Source organism: Gossypium hirsutum, chromosome D04 (assembly GCF_007990345.1).
Source record: "Gossypium hirsutum isolate 1008001.06 chromosome D04, Gossypium_hirsutum_v2.1, whole genome shotgun sequence".
Taxonomy (NCBI): Eukaryota; Viridiplantae; Streptophyta; class Magnoliopsida; order Malvales; family Malvaceae; genus Gossypium; species Gossypium hirsutum.
The window spans coordinates 15371639-15383201 of record NC_053440.1 but is presented as its reverse complement, the minus strand read 5'-3'; the positions used below and the strand labels follow the sequence as shown (position 1 = coordinate 15383201).

The 11563-nt window shown below is 35.0% G+C and overlaps 1 non-coding gene across 1 annotated transcript; it reads left to right on the top strand.

Annotated features, from left to right (window-relative positions):
• The first annotated feature begins 3114 nt into the window (after positions 1-3114).
• Positions 3115-3220, top strand: LOC121216600 (small nucleolar RNA R71). The gene has a single exon (XR_005912780.1). It is a non-coding gene; the product is annotated as a small nucleolar RNA R71 (small nucleolar RNA).
• The last annotated feature ends 8343 nt before the right edge of the window (positions 3221-11563 follow it).

The following is an 11563-nucleotide window of genomic DNA, read 5'->3' as shown; positions in this document are numbered from 1 at the left end:
CATTAATTCAAATAGAGACTCCCAATCTAGTGTGACACTGATTGGTAACGAGATCAATCGTTCCTTCAATTCATCGAAAGCCATCAAACATTCTTCTTCAAAATTGAATGTTGCATCCTTCTCCAATAATTTGCATAAGGGTTTAGCAATTTTGGAGAAGTCTATGATGAACCTTCGATAAAATATGGCATGTCCCAAAAAGCTCCTAACACCCTTTATAGATGTAGGAGGTGAGAGTTTCTGAATGACATCTACTTTTTCTTTGTTTACTTCAATCCCCCATCTCGTTAATTTTTGTCCCAAAACAATACCTTCTCTTACCATAAAATGACACTTTTCCTAATTAAGCACAAGGTTTGTTTCTTCGCACCGCCTTAGTAGCTTGGCTAGATTGGCTAGGAAATCATCCTAAGTATCTCTGAACACTGAAAATCATTCATAAAAACTTCCAAATTTTTTTTGTGTTAGAAAAAATCACCATCGTACATCTTTGAAATGTAGCAGAAGCATCACATAAACCAAAAGGCATATGGTTAAGGCAAACGTACCATACGAGCATGTGAATGTCATTTTATGTTGATCTTCTAGAGCTACTGTGATTTGGTTGTAACTTGAGTATCCGTCTGGAAATAATAATAGTCTCGCCCCATGAGTCTATCCAACATTTGGTCCAAGAACAGCAAAGGAAATTGATCTTTCTGAGTCACCTTGTTCAATTTTCGGTAATCTATGCAGATTTTCCAACCCGTAACTATTCTGGTTGGTATCAACTCGTTGTTTCCATTCTCTAGGACCGTAATACGTCCTTTCTTTGTCACACACTAGACTAGACTTACCCATGAACTATCTGAGATGGGGTAAATTATACTAACATCTAGGCATTTAATGATTTCTTTCTTTACTACAGCCTTCATAATCGAGTTTAGTCTCCATTGTCCATCAACTTTTCCCTTCTCACCATCTTCAAAGATGATCTTGTGTATGCATACTGATGGACTAATACCACGGATATCGGGTATGGTCCATCCAGTAGCCCTTTTGAATTTTTTCAGCACTTCAACCAGTTTTTCTTCCTGTTCTTTAGTTAACTCGGCTAAAATAATCATAGGCAAAGTCAAAGCGTCACCTAAAAAAATATATTTTAGATGTGAGGGTAATACATTGAGGTCTAATTTAGGTGGCTCCTCGATCATCAATTTTAGTTGAACATGCTCTATGTTTTCCAATTCCAAATATTCAAAACGGGATGGAGGAAAAAATCCCCTTGAGTTAGCTTCAAGCAAAGCTAAGTACTCTTCTCCTTCCTCATCACTTAGAGCGTTTAACATTAAAACTCGTATCAGTTGGTCCTTAGCAGAATTGAGTTCCCATTATGTGGCTAATGCATCTAATTTGGATTCTGTAGAACACTCATCAATTGCATCAAGAAATCGCATAAAATTAAATACATTAAATGTTACCTGGTCATCTCGATCCCGCATGGTAAGCTCATCTTTCTGTACATCAATTAAAATCCTTTCGATTGCCAAAAAGGGCATTCCTAAGATGATTGGCATCTCTTTATCTGCTTCAAAATCTAGAATAAAAAATCAATAAGAAAAATGAATTTATCTACACGTATCAATACATCTTCGATTTTTCGTTCAAGATGTGCTAAGGATCGATTTGCTAATTGAAGTGTAACCGTAGTAGGTCTAACTTCACCTATCCTCAGCTTTTTGAATAAGGATATAGGTATTAATTTATAGCTCGCACCCAAATCACACAATGTCTTACCACAATAAGATGTATTGATATTACATAGGATGGTAAAACATCCTAGATCCTTTATTTTTAGGGGTAGCTTATCTTGTAGGAATGCATTGCACTCCTTCGTCAGAGCTACCATCTCATATTAACCAAGTCTCCTCTTTTCGGATAGGATCTCCTTCATGAACTTGACATAATTCGGCATTTGCTTAAGGTTTTCTACCAATAGAATGTTGATATGAAGTTGCTTGAATACGTCTAAGAACTTCTTGAACTGGACTTCCTACTTTTGATTCTAAATTCTTTAAAGGTAGGGTGATGGGGGATTCTTAACTTGTACTGAATAAGTTGTCTATTGCGGCATTTTTTCTGCATCTAACGAAGATGTTAGTTTATCAAAATTGACTGATTTTAGGGGTTACCTTATAAGAATTTATAGATTTTGGTTCTTGTGAAATTAGAGTTTCAACACTTGGTTGAACTTCCATTTTTGCTCGAGCGCCAGTGGGCTCCTCTTCAATTTCGATAGTTTTGGGCTCTAACGTCTTTCTGCTTCTTGTAGTCATTGCTTTGTAATGTTCTTTACCTGGATTTCTTCTATTTTTCGTATTACTGGGTAAAACACCTTGTGGTCGGTTTCTAAGTTCAGCAGCAAGCTAACCCATTTAGTTTTCTAAGTTCTTCAAAGTCGCGGCTTGACGTTGAATCAATACTGCTTGCTTTTGGATCATGGCATCACTTTTAGTCATGTATGCCTTCAACAAGTCTTCCAAACCATTGGAAGGTTCAGCTTGTGGTGATTTTTAAACTTGTTGGGTGAACCCTGGCGGTTTGATTTGTATAAATTGCACATGAGTGTTACTGGGTCCAGCTTCTTAGTTACTCCAAGAAAGACTCAGGTGGTTTAGCCATGATGGGTTATAAAAGTTAGACTACATTCCCTGCCTTCATCTATTTTGGTCCTAACTACCTATGTAATAAATGGACTTTGGGTTTGATGGGAAATTTTTGAATAAGTGCCCTTCCCCACAATATACACAGGCTATGTTCTCGAATTGGTTAGGAGGCTGAGTTGCAACATTATTAAACCCATTAGCAATAAAATTATTAAGCATTGAAGGTATCGAAGATACTTGAGCTGCGAGTGAAGTGAAAACGTCTACTTTATGTACTCTTACTACTCGTCTTCCTGAAGCTGCTCGATCTGTTGGCCACTGGTAATTATTACTGACAATTCTCTCAATAATTTCGTAAGCCTCATTATAAGACTTAGAAAGGAGAGCACCATTTGCAAAAGCATCCACCACCATCATTGTGTGTACGTTGAGACCACTATAGAATGACTTTAGCTGGATGCAATGCGGAATTCCGTGATGAGGGAATTTCTATAATAATTCTTTGAATCTCTCTCATGCTTCATACAAAGATTCATCATCCAATTGTTGGAAAGTAGTGATCTCTTTTCGCAACTTAGCATTCTTGCTAGGTGGGAAATACCTCATTAGGAAACGTTTTGTCAACTCTTGCCATTTAGAAATTGAATTGAGTGGCAACAAATTCAACCAAGCTCGAGCTCTGTTGCATTGAGGATCTTCTGTAGGTATTCAACTGAACTGGCCACTGTCTGAAGCATCTGGAATTCTTTGTCTAAAAGTCCTTTCAATTTTGGAGCCAAAAATAATTAGGTTCAAATTTAACAACAAAATATACCAAAATGAAAAATTAATAAATTCACAAATAATGTCTTTTTAACAATTCCCCGACAATGGAGCCAAAAACATGAAACGATGGAAATGAGCAACTGTACACAATTGTATCAAGTAATAAAATGATAAATATATCGAGTTATGATCTCCATAGAGACTGTTAAACAATTCTTTGCAAAAAGTTAGAATTTATGCAAATTGCCTTAAGTAAAATGATATGAGTTAAAAATATGGGTAAAAAAATAAACGTGAATTAATTATTCTAAATTAATAAACTAGAGATTATCTAAGTATGAAATTAAACACAAAGTTAGGCAAGTCTTAAGAGTTTATCACAATAGCATATAAGTGTCAGAACAATCATCTTTCCTAGTTTTGAATTATTCCATTTATTAAAAGATATTACAAAAATTCTGTAGCCAAATTGAACATTTATTAACCTTAATCACACTTAGTAAAATATTTAAATTAATTAATTATTAAACATATCTCACATATTTCTATGTTTAATAGATTTAAAATTTCATAAGTAAAACAATTTACATGGTTATGTAAGGTAATAATAGTTTTGGTATTATTATAGATTTAATCCTTACATGATTAAACATTACACCATACAAGTATTGTGTCGATTAGTTTAAACCTTGTTCAGATTAACTAATTAATTCATACATTCCTTTAGATTAATCATGAACAGAAACTTAGTCGTGATTTTACTTGTATGAATAAATAAATCGAAAATCAGATAACATCATTTAACAGAATTAAATAAAACCAACCAAGGAAACCAAATCATTCCAACACAAATAAATTTAAGCAATTATGATATTATTGAAAATAAAATGCTTAATTAAAATCATGTTTATGAATTGAAGAAAACAAAAGATTAGAAGGGGAAGAGAAAACTGTAGCCGATTCTGGATGTTCCAGAGGCAAAAATTATTTGCTTTTTCCTTTGTTCTTATGGATTGCCACCACAGCTAAGAAAATTTCTCCAAAAAAAGATGACTAAGGCTACTCCCAAGATATGCAAAGGCTCTTTTTCAAGAGAGGGAATGGAAAGGAAAAGAAAAAAAGCTAGTAAGAAGAAGAGTGAGTAAGAGTGAATGAGATAAACGTTTTGATGAGTGAATGAATGAGTATGAGAGGAACTTGAGGGCTCTATTTATACTAATAGGTGAGGGCTAAAAATAGCAATTAGGAGCCTTGAAAATCTCCTCAAGTGGTCGGGCATGCTAAGGGGAAGGGAGGTTGGGATATCATTGCTATTTTTGGCTTGTGTCTAGAAATAGAAGTCATGAAAAGAAGAGGAGTTGAGTCAGCATTGAGATAAAGGTGAGGGGTTGTTTTATAATAAGTAAATCAACTTGAATGGTTGATTTGGGCAGCAAATTGGGTTGGCTTGGGTTGCTCTTTTTCTTGTGGGTCAGTGCCTTATAATTTAATTATTCTGGGCCTTTTTCTCTACATCAGGCTAGGAATTAATTCAATCCAATTTTTATTAGATGAAATAAATTCTTTAATGGGTCTAAGGAAGTTGATTTAGGGTGTCCATGGCTGTCAAAAAATCAGCTATCCTCATGTGACAGATGCTCCGAGAGATGCTTCAGCAATTGTGATATTTCTCAAGGTACCTTTAAGATTAGGTTTTCTTCCCTCGCGTAAAGCTGCTGAAAATGGGAAAAACTTTGTAAGTTTAGCATAAAAATACTTAAAAATATAAAAGTATTTATAATTTGTCCAATTTATATATTTTGTAATAAAATTACAAAAAAATATGTTAAAAGAGCGCAGAATTGGAAAATTTGTTAGTCAGAAAGTGCTGAAAAAGTCTATAAATGTTTAAGCTTCTAGTAGGGGCATTACAATTTTAGTGGTATCAGAGTAAAGGTTTAGGCGGTCCTCTGGACCTAGGAATTGGAAGGAGTACCCCTTATGTGCATGACGATCGATCTGACTAAGTTTCTTGAGTCATTGTTTATTTATGTTGTTAAGTGCTGAGTTTGTAAATGCGATGGCCTAGATTGGCAGGCAAAAAGAAAGTAAAAGCAGATGAATAAGGAGAAAGACATAAATTAAGGAATGGTAGATACATTGATTGAAAGGTAAAAGCACTAGAGAAATAAAATTTTATTAAAAGGAAAGATACAACGAAAGTAAGGTATCGTTATCCGCTGAGTAAGTCATTGCCTTAAAGGTACATTCATTGAATCCCCTAAAGAGGTGAAAGAATGAGAGTGAGTTGGACTCTGATGAGGAGAAAGTTGTTGTATTTCTTCTATCGATCTCCTTCGAGTCTGAGGAGCTAGAGCAAAGCATAAGTAAATCCCTAACTCTAGTGAACAATTTTTTATGAATCTAGGAGTTGTACACATCGCTGTTTGCTAGAATAAGTGCGCTTTTCTAGTATAGCCTACTTAGCTTCACTTCCACTTTGAAGGGTAGTTGGGGACCTTTCGCATCTTGCCAATAGTGGAAGGAAGTCAATAGGGTTTTTGAGGTGGAGAGATGAACCATCGGCAGGAAAGGCAAAATCAATTATAAGCGATGTTGATATAGTCTCTCCTCGATGTTATAGAAGGATTTGTAATGAGTTGAGTCTGGGGGAGGATCTGGGAAGTTGAGGAACAAAATTTCCTTAGACTTGGAGGCAAATGCTTGCTTCATTCTAGATTGACCGAAAACGGAGATGTGTACTTTCATTAACCAAATATCTCCTCCAAGAGGAACAGAGGTAGTTATTAGCGTCACCCAGATGACCCTTTCTTTTGATTCACCTCAAGAAAAAAATAAGAAAAGGAAAATAGATTTTTTGGAGTATCGAGTAACCTAGCATACCATATTCGATGGATGTATCCTTGAAAATCAGGAATTGTCTCATTTCCTATGACTTATACAAAATAATTAACTAGTAGACAGGAAAGGAAGGAAATGAGTATAAGATTTATTTTTGAAATCTTAATGCCGAAGTCTCCAGGGAATTGCACTCGAAAAAGGTAATTACGTGAGGGAAAGAAGGATAGGAAAAAGTAAAAGGCAAGAAACATTAAGTAAGACGATCGAGTAGAAGGAGAGGAGTTGTGAAACTCCTCTTAACGATTTGGTTTATTTATAATCAAAGGAGAGTATGGAAATGATGGGAAATTTAATGCGTGCTAAGGAACCATTTGAACCCATTAATACATGTAAGCCACCTGTTGGCATTAGGAGAAGGAAGAAATCTTTAAGATTCCAAGATGAGATTATTTGTCAACGGTTACCCATTATGGTGGAACCTTTATGAAAGTAGAGCTAAACATAAGTTCGTTTAGTGACAAGTCTTTTTGAATGAGGCTGATAAGTCGTTGATATTGTTGGTGTAAAACTCTAGACTCAGGGTACTAGCCTTGGTGCTTCGACAAGATTGGGATAACGAATAAATGAATTTAGGAACTGTGGGATTATCTGCTAGAAATTGAAATAATAGAATGTTAGACAGGCAATGTCCATGTCACATCCCAAAAATCAGATTAGAAGAAACTGGGTAGTGAACTAGAAGTTTTCTTGCTCTAACTTTTAAAGTTATGTTTGATCAATTATGAAAAGAATGAATTCTAGCCTAGTGGTTAAGAAGTAGTGTAAATAGACCTTGGGGCTCGAGTTTGATTCCTTTTGCTCATATTTTTTTATTTTCATTTAAGCTAGCACCATTCATATCCTTAGTCAGCTATCAGATTCCAGTCCGACTAAGACACTAAAATAAAATCATATTATCTTGAATAATATAATTTATTTTTACAAATTATCTTTTTCAAAGTGTAATATGATTTTTTAAATTTGTTTTTCATTTTTTATCTTTTCTTTCTTTCATTTTTCTTCTTTTCTTTTATTTTTCTCGTCCCTCTTTCCCTCTTCCTCTCATATCTCAATTTTTCTCTTCACTTTCTCACGTATCTAGCCCTTACAACCTAGTTTTCTCCATTTTTGTCCCGCCCCTATCTCTCCATTCTTATTGTTTTATTCCTTTTGTTTGCTGCCATTTTTACACCTTTCTTGGTTGAATCTTTTACTATTGTTACATCACTATTGTAGCCCATTTTATTGTTGATTTTTCTCTTGCGTTACTGCCTGAAACGTCTTCACTTTGTATCTATTTCCTTCTTCGATTTGCTATTGTTTTCTAGCATTTTACCAGCCTCTTTGGCTGTTGTTTTGATCATCAAAAATTCCCCTTTTGCTATCCATTTAACCTTCTTCTTGTCGCACAAAACAACCCCCTTTGCTACCAATTTTTGTGGTGTTACGGACCTTAGAAACACCAAAAGATGTCGTTGTTTTTTTGCATATGTTGCACATCCTTGTTGCCATTTTCTTCACTTTTCCTTTGTTAAAACAACCCCTAATGTTTCCATTTAAATGTGCATTTGATTTCGTTTGAATCATCATCTTAGATCTAACTGTTGTTTCGATAGTGATCTAACATCGCTTTCTTTCTCATTACTTTCTGTTATGGCCGAATACCTCTAAGGCCTTAACCAACTATTTTTTTAGCCACTAATTTTTTATGATTTTTATGTTTAAGGATCGAATCTAAAATGCTTGGATCAGCTGTGAAAATGAATTGAACCTAATTCGTATTTTCGTTTAGTTACGAAATAGTGTAAGTTTATTTATTGAAGTTGGATCTGAAGTGTCGTTTATGTAGTACTGATTCGCCGAACCCCATAAAGGTGTTTTAGGATGAATTTTGTTTTATCCAAGTTGCATGATTAGGTTTGTTGTGTTTTGAGTCGGGGAAAATTACAGACTAGTGATTAGGCTGCGAACTTGTGTAATTCAAGTGTGGGACTTAGTTAAATGTGAATTATGTATATGAGTACTTATTGTTTGATTTGGTGGAATGATGATGTGTCTTTGGGAGTTGTTTGATTGATGCTTACGTTTGGTGTTTGGCTAAATTGTGTATGTACCCTTCAAGGGGGAAACCGAATGCTCAATTCTGATAATATGTTAGCTTTTATGCTCAATTCTTAAATGGGTTTCTTGCATGGTTTGTAAGTTCTGCATACTCTATTTACCTTTGATTAAGACTCACACTGGGCTTTTTAAGCTCATCCCGTTAGTTTAACATTTTTTAGGTACTCCACAAGGTTTGGGCTTGGATTCAACAATTTGGAGGTCTTGTCTCAGTTTTTATTAAATAAAATATTAATATTATATTTTTATTCATTTGGTTTGTAATAATTTAAATTACGAATTGTGGCATGGGATTGGTTTTGGGGATATATTTAGTTATTGCATGCATTAACGTTAAGAATTGGATAATTTAAATAACTGACTGAATTAGTAATTCGTCCTTAAAGTTAGTAAGTATGGTTTTAGTAACAAATTGTGAGCACTAATTCTTCCACTACAAAACTAGAATTTTTTTTGGAAACTTTGAATAACAATTAGTGGTCAAATATGTAATATGTTTTTAAATACACTTGTTAAAAATAAAGAGATGACCACTTTTATTTTCTAAAAAATAAGTGAATGTTTTGAAAAAAGTTTCTGAGAGTCCGCTTGTTTCTTCTGGGCCATTTCAGTGGCCGATGTGACCTTCAAAATTCAGTCATAACTTCTGGGTCAGATTAGGGAGGTTACTGTCCGGTCTAGAGCATTCGCCAAAATATGGATCTAAGGAAGGTGATGGACTAGCATACATCTAACATTGGAATGGACAGGTGCCCGCCAATGAGCAGGTATCTATAATTCACTAAGGGTTGAAGGGGTTAGTAAACTGGGTAGAACAAGAACAACACGAAGTACGAATAAGGACCCAAGTTAAGGGTTCTGTAAGTCATAATAAGGCGAGGATAAAGGAGATTTTCTCTAAGTTCACCTCTAGAGATGGACGTGACAGGAAATTTCTAGGATAATTTTTTTAGGGTGGGAGAGTTGTCACACCTGAATTTCTTTAAACCTGAAAATTTGGAACTATAGGGGTTCAATTGAAAAAGACTTAAAGTTAAAAAGACTTAAAGTTGGCAGTCTCTAATAAAAAAATAGGAAAAGTTAGAAACTATATTGGACAAGGGTGAAATTCAAGTCTGGTTCGGTTTGATTAGAACCAGCTAATCTCTTAGTGGAAGACATAATGATTCTAAATGGATGGCTCCTAAATGGTTAAAAACTATGAAAGGAGGGCTTAAATAGCTGGAGTGTGACTTCCCGAGAGAAACTTCTTCTCCAATCTATTTCATTCTTCATCTTTTTCCTCAATCGCTTTGAGGAAACAATGATTAAAGAAAGCTCTACATGGAGCGACGATCGTAAGGTTTAAGTCAAAAAAGTAGAAAATTTTTTTTAAGAGTTTCCAGAAACCATTTTAAGGATTCTGCATGCTTCTGGAAAACTAATTTTAATATGGGATTTTTTAAGTTTAACCTAGGAATTGGTTATCTTACTTAGCTTTCAGAAGAAAGGAAGCTTCGACATTCGGAAAAGCTAAGTGAACAAGGCAAGGAAGCATCAGGTGTGTTTCTGCACTCAACCCGTAAAATGTTAAAAAATGTTGTAATGTTGCATGGGTTATAAGCACCCACGATCCTAGTTCAATATGCATGATTCTATAGTGTTTAGTTATAAAATGTATGTAATGCTTATGAGTGAAATATTGCCGGATTTAGGCAAAGTTAGGAAGGGAAAATGGGAAAGAGACAATTCTATTAGATATTTTCATACAATGTTGCTGTGTGCACTCATGATGAGCGAAGCTCCGGGCCTTGTGGAGGGAACACTACAGTGTTCAAGCATCAAGTTATAAGAATGGTGAAATGAATGAATGTAATGGGAAGGGTACGTAGGAAAGATCATGGTGAGGCCATGGGACTGATCGGATGCTATATGCCTAAAATGAGTAAGCCCATAGCTGAAAAATGCTATGGCACCATGGTAAAATATGCGTAAGACCATAGTTGAAAAATGCTATGGCATCATGATGGAAATGAGTAAGATAATGGCTGAAAGATGACATGGCATCATGGTAAATAGGACTAAGACTATAGCTAGAAGACATTATGGCATCTTTCAGTAGTTTATCGGGATGGTAAACACGAGGTTATATCATGTAAGACCATGGTTGAAAGACGCTATAACATCATAGTTAGTCTGACGAGACAATAAACACGAGATAGTCTGCCGAAACACTAAAATCGGGGCATTCTTAGAAGACATTAAATAAATGGATCGTAAGGTGCAAGACCATAGCTAGGTTATGGCAACTAATAGAATCCGCTAGAGCATTAGACGTGGAACAGATTGTATGAGACCATAGTTTGGTGGTGGCGTATAAAGATAAGAATCCGCCAGGACAGTCAAAACGGGTGAATAAACCAGACAATAATTAGGGGAAAAGAAACCCCACAACAATGAAAGAATGTTAGAAGGAAAATAAAAGAGCAAACATGCAATGGATAGCCAGTAGGTTGAAGGAATCCGCCAACGGATGATAAGTGTAAAAGAAGCGAGAAAGGAAGGTCAAAATAGTAATCATGGAAGTAAAAAATGCATGATGGTGGTAACTTGGCAGAAATTAGTCATGCCAATCGTCGAGCCAGTAGTGCTTGGTGAATAAGGAAGTTGAAAGCAAGAGTAAATAAGGTATCGCAGAAGGGGTTTCCCATTAAGAACTGTTGGGAGACGTACAGTGATACAGGTAGATAGAGTGAAGAGCATTAATAACCCGACAAAAGGGACTTGAATAGAAGGGTTAGTCAGGGACCCAGGATATAAAAATACAAAGAGGGAAGATACAAGTGACAGGTTGTAACGCTTAGGTTTGTGCAAGTGTACACAGTTGTTATCAAGTAATAAGTAAGTATCGAGTTATCGTCTCCACAGTGATTGTATTTGTGCTAAGTCACTTAATTTTGTAAAATTATATTAACAATTTAGTAAATAAAAACACAATATAGTTGAGAAGTAGTGATTAAAATATATTAAACTAAATACAATGATCCCTAATGCAAATGATCCTAAGTATGCAAACTATATGAATGAAATAGATTTTAGTAAAATTTAAAAAAAATTGCAACAATTATAACGTAAATAGACTAGGACAATTACTTTAATTAAACTCAATTTAT